Below are 16,330 nucleotides of genomic sequence, written 5' to 3'. Positions count from 1 at the left end.
TGTTCCTGCATCACATGACTCTGCAATTGGTTGCTGAAACAAAACCTCCCCTCTGGCTTTCTGATTGGATCAATGGTCAGTAGGAAGGGGAAGGAGATAGAGGAAGAGAAGCTGCTCATGAGAGCACAGTGTTCTGCGTGAACAAAATGTTCCAGCTGCTCCCCAGAACTTTGGGCACCACAACACATGCAAAAAAAGTTGTTTGGTTCCCCAAAATGTCTTTCTCTCCTAATGCAAAAAAACTCATTTGGTCCCCAAAATAGTTCCATGTCCTCTACAAAGGTTCCTAGTTGGCAACCTTACATGAGCTATTAAACCAAAAGGCATTATCAGGTCAAACTGGCAACTTCTGTGGCATACAGCTTACTAAAAATTAGACATTGAGTTGGCTAGGGAGCATATGTGGATTGAATATTTGGATATTTAAGGCATATGATATCACATGAACACTCTCAACGTGCAAACGGCTGCAGCTTTATAGTCTAAACAAATAGAACAAATACAACTGCGGCTAGTATTCAGATTTCAGCATGATGATGAGTTGGGCCTGTTAAGAGCAAAGCAGCTGCCATTGCTCTGAAGACAGCCTTTCTCCTAACTGCTTAACTGAAATCTTGCTCCTTTCTTGCTAGTTTGGTTGAAAGCCAGCAACAAAGGAAGTGAACTCAGCTGTTGGGAGAGGAAAAGGGGAAGATGGAGCTATATTTAATGGATGCCCCATAAGAATGGAAATTGAGGTCAGGAGGAAGATTGTGCCTTTTTCAGTTTACTAAGATGTACAATTCAAAACTGTGCTCTTAGGAAAAGATCTCTGATGCAAAAGGAGTATACTCCAAAGTTGTTGCAGGAGTACATGCATCGCTTAGCACAGTAAGAAATGCCAAAGTAGTAAAGTTATGCCCTGGCAATTCTAGATGGCTCTTTAAAACCACTGGCGGAAGCTGATGGCTAGAAAGAGTATATATAGTCACCTTAACATTAAGCACATTCATAAGAGCCTTGTGGATAGATTGAACACATGGCAGTCTGTGGGGGGGGGGCAAGCCTTAGGAGCATGCACCCTCCCATAGCCCCACCCCCCAACAGTCTTTAGTTGGAATCACATCCTGTGCACATACATTCATAGATGAGTAAGCCCCACTCTTACAATGTGTTCACTCCTTTTCCCTGGCAAGTAGATTGAATGAGCAGAGCCTACATGCATACCAATTTATGTGCATAGGCTCAACGGTTCACACTAAAAGGTACAACATATAGTGAGGAAGAACCCATGAACCCAACTCACCATATATTAACTGACTGTTCACATATTTTTCTTTTAGTCACAGGTATATAAAAATATAGTGGCTGACATGATGTGCAGCATTAGAGGGCCATAGCACTGTGTTGCCAGGGACTCCTAAGACAGCCCCAACGCTGTTCAGAAGCAGAGGCTGTGGAAGCAGTGTTGCTGCAGTTTCCCCCAATTGCCATAAGCACTGTTTCTGAACAGTATCAGGACTGCCTTAGGAGTCCACAGCAGCCCCAGTGCACACGTAACATCATGTCAACTTCTGTTTCTTAGAGAAGTTTTATTTCTCCAAAATATACCTAAAAAACTACTCTCCCCCACCAACAAGCCTATACCTTTGCACAGTGAATATATATGGGAGAACATCAGACTTCTCTGCACAGCTCTAGCTCAGATATAGAATGTTCATCACCATTATACTTAAGGAATTCTGTGTGCATGGTAATCATGTTTCTAGTGTCCAATTAATGTGCAAATGGAGTGTCTTGCTGGGACAACCTTAGGAAGCTTAGAAATTTTTTAGAATATTGATAATCTGATATGGTGCCATTTTAGGCCTATAAAATCTAATTATAGACTAAAAGAATAAATGAAAAACAAGGAATAGAAGAGTCCTCTCTTTCTCATATAATGAGATTGCAAATCCTGCAAAACTCTTCATCAGGCTAGATGAAGGATAAGAGGAGAGGGAAAGGGGAATGTTGTACATGTCCCAACTGTCTGCAGTTTGTAATATCTAATAATAGTGTTTGCAGATAAGGATCAGCCTTTCAAAGGTGAAAATTGGCTTCTTCAACAGACATGTAAGTTGTGCTTGAATAAAGGAAGGGGGGAAAAGTTGGCATATGTCATTTTGCTTACCAACTGACCCAATGAGTTCTGCAGGCCTTGAAAGCTTGCTTTTTGATACTTTTTATTATGATACTTCCAAAAATAAAGTTGCTATAGTAAGAACTAATCAGCCTACTTTCCTTTCACTTTCTACAACTGGACTAAATTTGGTTCAAATCAAGGTCCACAAGTTAGATCTCTTGCACCTCAAATACCCATGCATCCACCATTTTGGATCAGAGTGGATTACATCATTACAAACTACACCATTGAGGTGTACCTGTGTGTGACTCACTACAACTGTATCAAATTTGGTTCAGATTTGTTAGACAGTCCTCAAGTTAGTACACTTGCACCTCAAAAGTTCACATGTCCACCATCTTGGATTGGGGGGATGACATTATCACAAACTACACCTTTGGGGCATCACTATGTGTCCATTCAGTGGCAGCAAATTTGGTTCAAATTGATTAGACAGTCCACAAGTTAGTGCACCTGCACCTCGAAAGTTTACATGTCTGCCATTTTGAATTGGATAGGATGAAATTGTCACAATCTGTGCCGTTGAGGTGTCCCTATGTGTGTCTACAGCTATAGCAAATTTGGTTCGACTCGGTTAAGTGGTCCACAAATTAGCCCACTTGTGCCTCAAAAGTTTATGCGTCTGCCATCTTGAATCGGTGTGGATTACATCATCACAACTATGCCATTGAAGTGTCCCTGTGTGTCACTCTCTGCCACTGTACGTAATTTGGTTTAAATGGGTTAGGCAGTCCACAAATTAGCCCGCTTGTGCCTCAGATGTTCATGTGGCCGCAATCTTGGAATGGATGACATCATCACACACCATACCATTTGGGCATCCCTATGTGTCCCTACATCTGTAGCAAATTTGGTTCAAATCAGTTAGGCGGTTCACAAGTTAGCCCACTTGTGCCTCAAAGGGTTACGCGTCCATGATCTTGGATTGGGGTGGATGATGTCATCACAAATGATGCCATTGAGGTGTCCCTATGTGTCAGTCGCTGCAACTGTACCTAAATTGGTTAGACAGTCCACAAATTAGCCCGCTTGTGTCTCAGATGTTCACGTGGCTGCCATCTTGAACTGGAGTGGATGACATCATCACACAGCACGCTATTTGGGCATCCCTATGTGTCCCTACATATGTAGCAAATTTGGTTCAAATCAGTTAGGTGGTTCACAAGTTAGCCCACTTGTACCTCAAATGTTTATGTGTCCACATAAAGAATTCTGGGTGATCTCATAAGCCTATTGGAAAGTAGGCTAAAAAAGCATTGTCCTTGTTTTGAATTGTGCTTTTTTGTTCTAATGGATCGGCATGGAGAGGCAGCCAATAAAAAGTGAGAGAAGAGCTGGTCTTGTGTTAGCAAGCATGACTTGTCTCCTTAGCTAAGCAGGGTCCACCCTGGTTGCCTATAAAAGGGAGACTTGATGTGCACGCACTGTAAGATATTCCCCTTAGGGGATGGAGCCACTCTGGGAAGAGCAGAAGGTTCCAAGTTCCCTCCCTGGCATCTCCAAGATAGGGCTGAGAGAGATTCTTGCCTGCAAGCTTGGAGAAGCCGCTGCCAGTCTGGGTAGACAATAGGGATGTGCACAAATCAATTTTTTTTCATTTGAATTGTGCCCGAAACAAATCACCCCTGATTTGTTTTGTGTCCAAATCTACCCCCCATCACCCCGATTCGATTTGTATTTGCTTCAATTCAATTTGGATCTGGACTGATTCGGACCAATTAACAAGGACCTAGGGGCACCAAATGTGGGTAGTGGGTAGGTCCCCATGGGTGCCACCTACCACCCAAATTTAAAGGCAATGGGACACTTGGTTGATTTCTAATTATTTTTAAAAAGTTTTTACTGATTTTGAACATTTCAGCCAAAGAATACAATGGGGATTCCAAGTTGCCATATCCTAACCCTAACACAGATCCCCAGCTTTCATTTAAAAAAATAAAATGAAATTAAGCTCTAGCCCTTGTAGAAGTGGAGTTATGGAGCAAAATGTGTGGTCATTATTTTTCAAGTGTTTGGATTCTTTGATGTATAATAACATTTCCCTATAATGAATCCCTGAGGATTCACTGCACACCTTCATTTCTTCTGTTCATTTTGACTGTCATTGGACAGTGCTAACTGTCAAATGCCATGTGCCAGCTACACCCACCCACCCCTCCTGCAAGGCAGCGGGGTACTCATTATAATTTTTAGGAATATTGAAATGTTTAGATTCTTTGGTATCTAATAACTTTTCCTCATAACTAATCCCTATGAGGATTCATTATACGCCTTTGTTTCTTCTGTTCATTTTTACTATCATTGGACAGTGACAACTGTCAACTGCCATGTGTCAACAACCACCCACCTCCCCTACACACACACACACACACACACACACACACACACACACACGGTACTCAGTTTATTTTTTAGGTATTTTTGAAGTATTTAGATTCTTTGGAGTCTTCATTACACACCTTCATTTCTTCTGTTCATTTTGACTCCACTGCTTTGCAGGTGGGGTGTGTGTGGGGAATTAGTGGCATCCCATGTTCCAACTACCCAAGCCACTGGGTACACAGTTTATATGTTAGGAATTTTTGAGGTGTTTCCTCTTTGGTGTGTAATGAATCCTCATACGGATTCATTATGAGGAAAGGTTATTAGACACCAAAGAGCCTAAACACTTGAAAAAAATCTCCTTGAACATAAACTGAGTAGTACCCCACAGCCTTGTGGGTGGGAGTGGGGTGTAGTTGGTACATGGCAGTTGACAATTGGCACTGTCGAAAAGACAGTCAAAATGAATAGAAGAAATGAAGGTGTGTAAGGAATCCTCATAGGGATTCATTGAGGGAAAGTTATGAAACACTAAAGAATCTAAACACTTGAAAAATAGTGACCACACATTTTGTGGGGAATCAAATTCTGTCCTCCCCAGACCACCACCTCACTTGCCTTTCTCCTTGTCCTTGTCCATCACTCCTGGTCCCCTTCCTTCACTGAAGAACAGTGTATCCTTCTCCTCATCCTGACTGGCAGGCTTCAGAAAATCAGCACTGAGTAATCCCATTGAAATCAAGAGGACAAATATACTTGTTCTTGTCCCATTAATTTTAATAAGACGGCTTAGGAATTTTAATGTGAATACTCATGAGTAACTTAGTCTGGATACAAGTCAGTGACTAGAGTAGCTCATCTCATAACTGTTACATTTAATTTGTGTATGTGAGTGCACCCACACATGCTATCTGTACGGGGTCCCTGAGCTGAAGGTTTGTGTCAAAAGGGATGCACCTGCTCAAAAAGGTTGAGAATCACTGTATTCGATTATGTTGATGTACTGATGACTGCAATAATTCCACCTCTGATTACGTGGCAACGTCATCTTGAATAAGGGTGTAATGCAATCGATTAGAGTTTAGCTCAGTTAATTGGGTGTTGTTTTGATACAATGCATTGTAGTAAAAGGGGTATGTTTTGTAGTAAAGTATATTTTGGTCCAGCAGCAATCTTCATGCCTAAGTGTACACATTTTATGTGGAATTAGCCATTCCCACATAGGATGTTTTTCTGATGTATGTGCAATCCTCTCTATTCTGAGGCATGAAGTTTCATGAGAATTATAGTTTTCATGTATATTGCATGGGATGGTGTATCACATTAATCTTCCAGTAGGCATACTGAAACATTACCATTATTTTTAAAAGTTGGTTTTGGATCCGTATCTGAGACTGGATACTGTTTGGACCTGGAGTGCATTGCTGAGCATCAGCAGAAGCTTCTTCTAGTTAACAGAAGAAGAGTTCCACTTGTGTGAGGACACTTTCCACTCATGCAAGGAACACTTGCGTGAGGACAATTCTACTTCTGTTCACAGTAGGGATGTAGGAACAGGTTTGGAAACGAAAACTCCCCTGGCCTGTTCGGGGGGCGGGATTCGCAAGTTTAAAAACATTTTTAAATGTTTTGTAACAGAAATACAACTCACTGCCACTGCTCTGGCGGCTTCTCCGAAGCCGCAGGTGTGTGTGTGTCTCCAAAAGCCCCCCCCCTCCGCCACTGACCTTCATTATTTTCCAAATTGCCTGGTTCGGGCAGTCTTCAACCTGTTCCGGACCTCACCCTGTGGTGGCAGCCGTTTTGGAGGCTGCCGCGCATGCCCAACGAGGGGGAACTTCTAGAGACCCCACGCCGTTGCCTTAGAAAAGCCCCCAGAATGGAGGCAGTAAAAAATATAATTTTAATTTTTTTTTAAACTCACGAACCCTCCGAACCCGGGGATGGAGTGGGTTAGTTTGAGCTGCATAAAACTGAACATGCCTGGTCTGGTTGGAGTCTGATCTGGACTCGAATCGAACTGGGCAACCTGGTTTTGTGCACACTCCTAGTTCACAGAAGGAGAATTCTGCTCATGGTGTAACATTGTGTTGAAGGTCTGGATGTCATCCATTGTTTATAATACTGTCAGGTACAATTCTACCAAAGTTCATGCTTGTATTACAAAAGCAGCAATCCAGGTGCAAATTAATATCCTGATGTAAATTGGTGTATATTTAGACGGACCACTACCTGGTTAAGGTTGGTCTCACAGCCACAATCCACCCCTGCAGGGGTGGTGGACCTATTAGGATGGTTCATCCAAAAAGGCTGCTGGATCCAGTGGGATTTCAAAAGGCCTTGGAGGTTTTTGACGTTGGTGCAGCCGGTGATTCTGTCAATGCCCTGATGGGAACCTGGAACAGGGAACTCGGTTCTAATCTGACAGGATTCAGCATGTGACCCATTTGCTGAATTATGCAGTGGCGGTGCGTGCAGCGAAAAAGAGATTCTGGTCTGTGCACATTGCGGCTGCAGTTTCACGCTTGGCGGAGCTATCCCGGGTTGTGAGGAGTTTGGTTTCTGCTCCTTCTACTTCCAGTCAGTCTCCGGAGTTGCTCTGCTGTGATGCCTTTAATGGGTTCTTTGTGAATAAGATCTCCTGTATTCGAGCTGACAGACTCCACCATTTCTGCAAGGTCTATGGAAGAGGTGTCCAGCGTTCCCCCTTGCAGTATTAGATTGGATCAGTTTCAATCTGTGACTCCTGAGGATGTGGACAAGCTGCTTGGGGAGGTGCGGCCTACCACCGGTTCTCTGGATCCTTGCCCGACTTGGCTGCTTCTATCTAGCAGGGAGATTGTTGGAGGTGGCCTAGTTAATATCATAAATGCATCACTGAGGGAGGGTAGGGTGCCTCCTTGTCTGAAGGAGGCAATGGTTAGACCACTCCTAAAGAAGCCTTCCCTGGACTCCTTAGCGATGGACAGCTACAGGCCAATCTCCAATCTCCCTTGGTTGGGCAAGGTGATTGAGAGGGTGGTGGCCAACCAGCTCCAGGCAGTCTTGGAGGAAACTGATTATCTAGACCCATTTCAAACTGGCTTTAGAGCTGGCTATGGGGTTGAGACAGCCTTGGTCGGCCTGATGGATGACCTTTACCAAGGAATCGACAGAGGGAGTGTGACTCTGCTGGTTCTTCTGGATCTCTTGGTGGTGTTCGATACCATTGACCATGGTATCCTTCTGGATCGCCTGGGGGAGTTGGGGATAGGGGGCACAGCCTTGCAGTGGTTCTGTTCCTATCTCTCAGGTAGATTCCAGATGGTGGAGCTTGTTGACAATTGCTCCTCAAAACAGGAGCTGTTATATGGAGTCTCGCAGGGCTCCATTCTGTCACCAATTCTTTTTAACATCTGTATGAAACTGCTGGGTGAGGTCATCAGGAGGTTTGGTGCTGGATGTTATCAGTATGCTGATGACACCCAAATCTACTTCTCCTTTTCATCTTCAGGAAATGGCACTCATTCTCTAAATGCCTGCCTACAGGCAGTAATGGGCTGGATGAGGGAGAACAAATTGAAGCTGAATCCAAGCAAGACGGAGGTGCTCATTGTGGGGGCTCAGAAACTGAGGGATGAGTTAGGTATTCCTGTGCTGGATGGGGTTACACTCCCCCAAAAGGAGCAGGGGTGAAGCTTGGAGTACTCCTGGACCCAGGCCTCACCCTGGTATCTCAGGTGGAAGCCATGACCAGGAGTGCTTTCTATCAGCTTCAGCTGATTCGACAGCTGCGCCTATTCCTCAGAGAGGATGACCTCAAAACAGTGGTGCATCAGCTGGTAACCTCCCGGCTCAACTACTGCAATGCGCTCTATGTGGGGCTGCCTTTGTACATAGTCCAGAAACTTCAGTTAGTTCAGAATGCAGCAGCCAGATTGGTCTCTGGGGCAACCCAGAGAGACCATATTTTTCCTGTTTTGAAACAGTTACACTGGCTGCCGATATGTTTCTGGGCAAAATATAAAGTGCTGGTTATTACCTTTAAAGCCCTGAACGGCTTGGGTCTGAGATATCTTAGAGAGCGCCTTCTTCAACATGATCCCCACTGCACGTTAAGGTCATCTGAGGAGGTCCATCTCCAGTTACCACTGGTTCATTTGGTGGCGACTCAGAGGCGGGCCTTCTTTGTAGCTGTTCCTGGGCTGTGGAATGTACTCCCAGCAGAAATTCGCAATCTTAATTGCTTACTGACCTTCAAGAGAGCCCTTAAAACCCATCTGTTTGGCCTGGCCTTTCAGCGTTTTTAATTAGTTTTAATGCTAACCTGGTTTTCACGGTTTTAATTGTTCTGATAGTTTAATTGTTTTTTAAGATGTTTTAATCATTAATTGGTGTTCAATTTTTATTTCTGTTTTAATTGTTATTGATTTTAATGGTTTCTGTTTTAATTGTAAACTGCCCTGAGCCATTTCAGAAGGGCGGTATGAAAATCGAATAAATACATAAATAATAAAATATCAGCTCCAGTAAGTTGGCACCTATCTTAAATATTTATTGAAAAAACAGCACCTCGTCCATGATCCCATATCTGAGATTGTTCATAATCCCTAGGAGAAGATCACTACTACATTGTTTCTCTCATTAAGGAATAATCCTGGTGAAAATTGGTACACATTGCCTCCACTGTAATCTAATCCGGATGTAAGGACGGGTGCTTCTGTATACAAAGAATGCATTCTTAAGGGTCACCTCTCCCTTTGCCATGGATACTCTGTGCAAAACTCTTGTGCATGGGGCTCCACTTCTGTGCCTAGAAGATCAGAAGTCATGAAATTGCCATTGTTCAAGCACACAGAAAAGCAAAGAATTTTGCATAGTTCTGCAGCCTTTAGCAAACTCTACAAAATGATAGTTTATGCGTGAGGGCAGACCTGTGTGTCTATCTGAGGCTTAGTTTTCTGACACCAGGCATGCATGCAAATAAATAAATAAATAACCTATACAGTGAGCCACTGTAGTTGACATCATGTCTAAGCTAGGTCATTGTGCCTTACATACTGTGCTGTGTTGGCATGCCAGCATGACAGAGGCCAAAGATCTCTGGCACGCTAACGCTGCACATGTAGGCACCAATCATTTGGTTTAGATGTGATGCTGCCTGTGTGGACCTGAACACTTATACTTCTCCCCCCACCCCCCCGTGCATGACCAGTGTCACATTTAAATTAATCTGAGAATGATGGATGCACCAAAATTGGCCTTTTCTACATGATGATATAAAACAAGCCACACTACAAATATTCAAGAAGGAAGACGGCATGGACAGGTGGAGCTGAACACATTTCTGGCAGCACTCCACTGAAGGCAGTGGAGCTGCACAAGATTGGAATTTGCTCCATTTTAAACTTCACAGCTGTTTGCTGTCTCTCTTGAGAAACCCACTCACACACATACACATCCATAACAAAAATTAGATGCTGAGAGCCAAGAAAGATGCCAGCAAAGTGAGGGGTCACACCCCCAACTTCAAAAGACGGAATGTAAACCGTTTCACAGTTTAAATAAGACACCACAAGGGAGGTAGAGCTAAAGCCACAAAACCGTCTACACACAAAGGATCATTGTATACACATTGAAGCTGCTTGGTTCTATTCAAGGGATGTTCATCTCTCATCTTGAAAACATGTAGCAATATTTTTGGTATACTTTCCCACATTAAATGAGAAAACCAAAGCAGTGACTTCTCATGTAGTTTGGCTCTTCTGCCTCTCAGATACCAAATTAAAATATGGAGATTTAAATGACCTGGTATGTAAACACTGAAGCTGAGCTAAATAACAAGTTTAATTGATTTATGTTTTTTAAATGGTCAAAAAAGCAACCTTATAAAACTTACATTATACCTGTGAGAGGCTATTTAAATCGTCTTAATTTGAAGACATGTCGCGTGCTTCAGGCATGCGGATCGAAACACATTTTGAGGGATGTGAATTATGGATTAGATACGTAACATCACACTTTTGAAAGCCTTGTCATGGTCTGATATGCTGTGCTGTATTTATAATTATGTCCTCTGAATACAATGCCAACAGTGCACTGAATCTGGCACCTGCTGTTGTAATTAGCTTTTCTGGAATGGTTCGTAATGCACCCCGTCCAAAGGCTTATATCTGCCCCCCCCCCCCTTTTATGTCTCCCTTAGTGGCAAAATCCAGCACTCTTTCTGGTGCAGTTTTTCCCTCCGTAGATCATTTTCTAGCAACTGTCAGTAACGTAAGACAATATTTTCAGATGATGAAGCCCAGTTTCAGCATATTACAAGGAGCCAAGCAGGAAAAGGAGCCAACAGAAGTGAAAAGGGGGAATATTAAATGAGACTAAAGAGTAGCTTCTGAAAGCAAGATTGGAGCACCACCAATATACTGGCATTGATGTGAGCTGGAGCTGGCTGAAGCCCACTCATCTGCATCTGTAGTTCTGGGATGAATTAACATTTGGGGGTGTGGAGAGTGGATTGCATTTTGAAAGGATCAAGTTGGCTGCAATAACTTTCGAAGGCAGAAAAGCCAAAGATTATGAATGCATATTCTTTTATTTTTAACTCTTAGGTCACTAGAAAGGCCATCCAGATTTTCTAGTGCAGTGTGATGATGGGAAATCAGTATTGTAGCATGACAATTTTTGTTGAAAGGGAAACAGGACTATAAACCCTAAAGAGCTGCTGCAGAAACACACAGCATGAGTCAATGTGCTAAACTAGCACTAGAGTACACACTATTGCCCCAATTCAGCAAGGGACCGCTGCCTACATAGCAGATGTGGGTGCTCATTCAGATACAATTGGGCATTGTGGTGCTCATCTGGTCCCCAGTAAACTGAATAGCATGGATGACTTTGAGGCAGATGGTGGTGCAGCACATCCTCAGATGGGTTTAGCTGTTGCATTAAATGTGAAGTGCAACTAAAATGGGATCAGAGTCTTGTAGGCAACACTACAGATGCATTGAGAGGAACAGCCCAGCCAAGGCGGGGAAGTAGATGAGGATCGACTCCTTCCCACCAACGGAGCCATGAGAACATTTACTCTCCCTACCAAGAACAGATTTATGGCCCTGAACATAGAGAACCCTCCCTCACCTCCCAAGGAATCTGCTACAAAGCATCTATTTTGATATCTAAGAACTCCGGCACAGGAAACTCCCTGGAGCAGAGATATAGGAGATCTATATCTATATATCTGGTGTAGGGAGAGGCTGTCCCCATGCATCTTTGTTTCCCATGGTGTCCTCTAGGTTACAGGAGCTGATATTTATGAAAAGGAAGTGATCTCTATGAAAAAAGATGTCTTTTAAAAGAGATATAGGAGATCTATATATCTATATCCCCCTCGCCACCCCTGCAATGCCTGCCTTCTAATTGAACAAACTGTCATTCAAATTTTGGAGCATCTAAACACAACAGTGAATGTAGATAAGCTCAGGCATGCTTTTGATTTGTTTATAACATGAGATAACCATGGGGAGCAAAGCCCAATTAAAACCCAGAAAGTAGCATCTGCCAACGTCCAGGTAGCTCCCTCCTCAGCTCCAGATGAGACTTCTGCCAAAACTCCAGACAAGTCACACACAGGGCTGCCAAAAGCAACCCACTCATCTAATACACTCATCTAATACATCTAACACACGTACTTCAAACTTCTCAGGTGTTGCTTCAAATTCCAATGAATTACACCCATGTAGGGAGATGGTCATTTCACAAGGCCATAAAAAATTCCCTGAATCTGCTTTTAGATTGCCAACCACGATATATAGACCTGGACTTAATCTAATGTCTACCCAGTTGTCCAGAGACTAAGAGGATTTTGCTTACCTTGAATCACTTCACCCTTCCACTTCAACTCATTCGGATGGGGGAGGGGCAGGGCATCTCTTTTATAACTACAACGTAAGAATCATCAGAGTGTTCATGGACTGCACAATAACATTATTTGCAAGGAAATTTAGAACTAAAATGGTGCCTTCTGCAAATGACCTTGATGATAATGTCTCCAAGGAAATGAGCTTAGACTTCAGTAAACAACCTGCAAATGTCTCTGCTGCACTCAACCAGACTCAGCAGATTAACCCTGTATGGCCTGGAAAGAGGGAAAGTCATAAATCCATAGACATAGGGCTTGCAGAAGTGAAAAAACTACTCATGGCTGTTCAAGCCCAAATGCAGCCACTGACAACACTTTTATCCTGATCAGACTCTGAACTCACAGACAGTGATAATGGTGTGGACACTTATCGGCCATACCCGAAGGTCTCAATGGTACAATTGAAACATTCAGATACAACTGGGGATTGTGGTTGTCAGTTGGGAGCTTGCCAGGGGGAGTGCATCCCTGCTAGTTCTGCTGGACCTCTCAGCAGCATTCAGTACCATCGACCATGGTATCCTTTTGGGCCACCTCTCAAGCATGGAGATTGGAGGCACTGCTTTTGCGCAGCTTTGGTCCTTTCTTAGGGGGGAGGGTCCTGAAGGTGGTGCTGGGGGACTACTGCTTGACTCCCTGGCCATTGGCTTGTGGTCCTTCAGAATTTGGTCTTGTCCCCCATGCTGTTCAACATCAACATGAAACTGCGGGGAGAGGTAATCTGGCGGTTTAGACTGCATTGTCAGCAATATGCAGATGACTCTCAGCTCTATCTCTTCTTATCACCTGATCCTAGGGAGTCCATGGATGACCTGAATTGGGGCTTGGAGGCTGTGATGGGCTGGATGTGGGCTAGTAAACTGAGATTGAATCCAGACAAGACAGAGGTGCTATTTGTCAGTAGGAGAACCAATCGGGATGAAGGGATCCGACCAGTTCTGGATGGAGTTGCACTCCCCTTTGAAAAAGCAAGTGCGCAGCTTGGGAGTACTGCTGGACCCAGCTCTGTTTTTGGAAGCTCAGGTGGAGGCAGTGGCCAGTAGGGATGTGCATGAACTGGTTCGGAGGCCCTTTTATGGGCCTCCAAACCGGTTCAAATGTCCAGTTTGAAGGTGGAAGGGATATCTTTAAGGATGGGGGAGGGTGCTCTTACCCCTCCCACCACATTTTCCCCACTGGCACTGTCTTTTAAAATGGTCCGGTGGGGCGACAGCTTACCTCCTTGCCGTCCTGGTGCCTCCTCAGACCAGAAGTAGCCAGAAGTGCCTGGTGTGCATGCGTGCACAGCACACACATGTTCCTCTGTCCTTAAAGATACCCCCCCAACCTTCGAACTGCCAGGCACCAGTTCCGTGCACACCACTAGTGGCTAGAGATGCTTTTGCACTTCTTCAGCTAGTGTGCCAGCTGCACCCCTTTCTTGAGAAGGCAGACCTGACCAGTTACCCATGCCCTAGTCATATTGCAGCTGGATTACTGTAACACACTCTATATGGGGCTGCCCTTGAAGAATATTTGGAAACTGCAGCTAGTGCTAAATGCAGTAGCTGGGATTATATCTGGAGCTGCCCGGTGGGACACCCATTCTGAAAGAGCTGCACAGGCTACTAATTTGTTTCCGGGTACAATTAAGCCACCTAATGGCACGGCAGGGAAATGACTTGCCTAGCAAGCAAGAGGTTGCTGGTTCGAATCCCCGCTGGTATCTTTCCCAAAATATGGGAAACACCTATATCAGGCAGCAGCTATATAGGAAGGTGCTGAAAAGCATCATCTCACACTGCATGGGAGGAGACAATGGTAAACTCCTCCTGTATTCTATCAAAGAAAACCACAGGGCACTTTGGTTGCCAGGAGTCAACATCGACTCGGCAGCACAATTTTACCTTTACTTTACAATTCAAGGTGCTAGTTTTGATCTTTAAAGCCCTTAACAGTTTGAGCACTGGATATCTGAAGGACTGCTTGCTCCCAAGGGTTTCTGCCCACTTGACAAGATCATCGGAGGGGGGTCTGCTCCATGTGCCAACGGTGAGAGAGGCTTGGTTGTCAAGCATATGAGACAAGGCCATCTCAGTCATTGCCCCCAGACTTTGGAATGCTCTCCCGGCTGGCATCCACTCCTCAGTTTCCTTGACAGTTTTTAGGAGGGGAAATAAATACGTGGCTCTTCACCCAAGCTTTTAAATGAAAGTATTGCTTTTACTACTGTTGATTTGTCTTTTATGTATTATTGTTTTAATGGGTTATTAAATCTTTAAATAGAGATATTATTTTTATATTTATATTATCTGTATTTTTATATTTTAATTATGTATTGTTTTAATTATATTGTAAACTGCTTTGAGATCATCTGTACTTTTGTATTTTAATTATGAAGTGTTTTAATTATATTGTAAACCGCTTTGAGATTATTTTAATGAAAAGTGGTGTATAAATTGAATGAATAAATGAATTAATGAATGAATAAATAAATTGTGACCTACCAACCCAAACACTAAGACGGCAGCCCCACACAGACCAAGGAGGAAACTGTCAGTTCATTTATCTGACTTTAATTCAGACTCTAAATCTGACTCAGAGGTTGGTGATAGCGAAACTGAAATCACTGAGGCTCCTCCTTCAATCCCTGCCAACCTGAGTAGGGCACCTTTGAGCTTGCAAAGCCACTTCTTACAACATCTCTATTCATGCTCCCTTCTGATGCTGAAGAATCCCAGGAAGACAACATTGAGATAACTCCAAAGGGGTGCCTACACCACCTGTAACACCTCAAGAGCTGCAGTTGTCACACACAACCCCTAGAAAGGCTCCTGGTGATGACTAAATCCCCCTCGAGCTAATCCAAAATAACTCAGCATGGTGGGTTCCCATTCTGGCCTTGCTGTTTGCATTTATTGATAAGCAAGGTCTAACCCCTAGGGACTGAGGTTAGCAGTTATTGTTTCCATCTTCAAAAAAGGTAGGAGGGATGACCCAACTAAATATAGACCCATCAGCCTGCTCAGCACTGCAAGCTCTATGCCAGAAACCTGTACTGGAAACAAGGAGATTTGTTGGAGCAAGAAAAGCTCCTAGCAGGAGCAGGCCAGATTCAGGGAAGGATGAGCCATCATTGACCAGCATCTAATTGAGAAATACTCCACTCACAACACAGTCTCTCTGTATGCTACCTTCATAGACCTCAAGTCTGCTTTTGACTCCATCTCGCAAGTTAAATTGTGGTTAGAACTGGAAGCCTCTTCAATCGACCAGTGTCTGCTAACTTCCATCTGTCTGCTGAGTCCTACTCTATTCAACTTTTACATAAACACCATGGTGGGCCACTTAAACAAACTGGACTTTTGTCCCCCCAAGCTGGCAGAGAAACACTTCTCCATTCTGCTTTATGCAGATGATGTGGCAATTATCTCTAGGACCCCTATAGGACTTAGAAGAGCACTGAGGACCCTCACTTGCTACTGTAAAGTGGATCATCTGGAAATAAACTACCATAAAACCAAAAATTATGACCTTTGCCAGGAGACCAGACATACTCCTGGCACATAAATGGGAACACAACTGAGCAGGTTTCATGCTTCAAATACCTGGGGCTGGTTTTTCATGAATCCAGCACCAGGAAGGCCCACAACAACTATGCTGCCCCAAACGCCCAGAGGCGTGCTGCCATCTTAAAATTCTTCCAGTCAAAAGGTGGCCACTACATACCTGCAGCCCTCAAACTATTTGAAACAAAGTTGCTGGCACAACTTCTCTATGGAGCCCAACTGGGCCCCTTCCCCAACATTGCCTCTCTGGAGCTTGTCCAGTCTGAAATTGAATTCCTAAGAGCAGTATTCCAGGTTCCCCACTGTATCTCCAATGCTGGTTTAGGACTGGAGGTAGGCCTGGTGAAAGTGGGGGCCAGCGTATGGTTGTCCATACTAATTTTTTGGCTCAGACTA

The sequence above is a fragment of the Hemicordylus capensis genome, chromosome 4 (assembly GCF_027244095.1).
Source record: "Hemicordylus capensis ecotype Gifberg chromosome 4, rHemCap1.1.pri, whole genome shotgun sequence".
Lineage (NCBI taxonomy): Eukaryota > Metazoa > Chordata > Lepidosauria > Squamata > Cordylidae > Hemicordylus > Hemicordylus capensis.
This window is presented reverse-complemented; position numbering follows the sequence as displayed.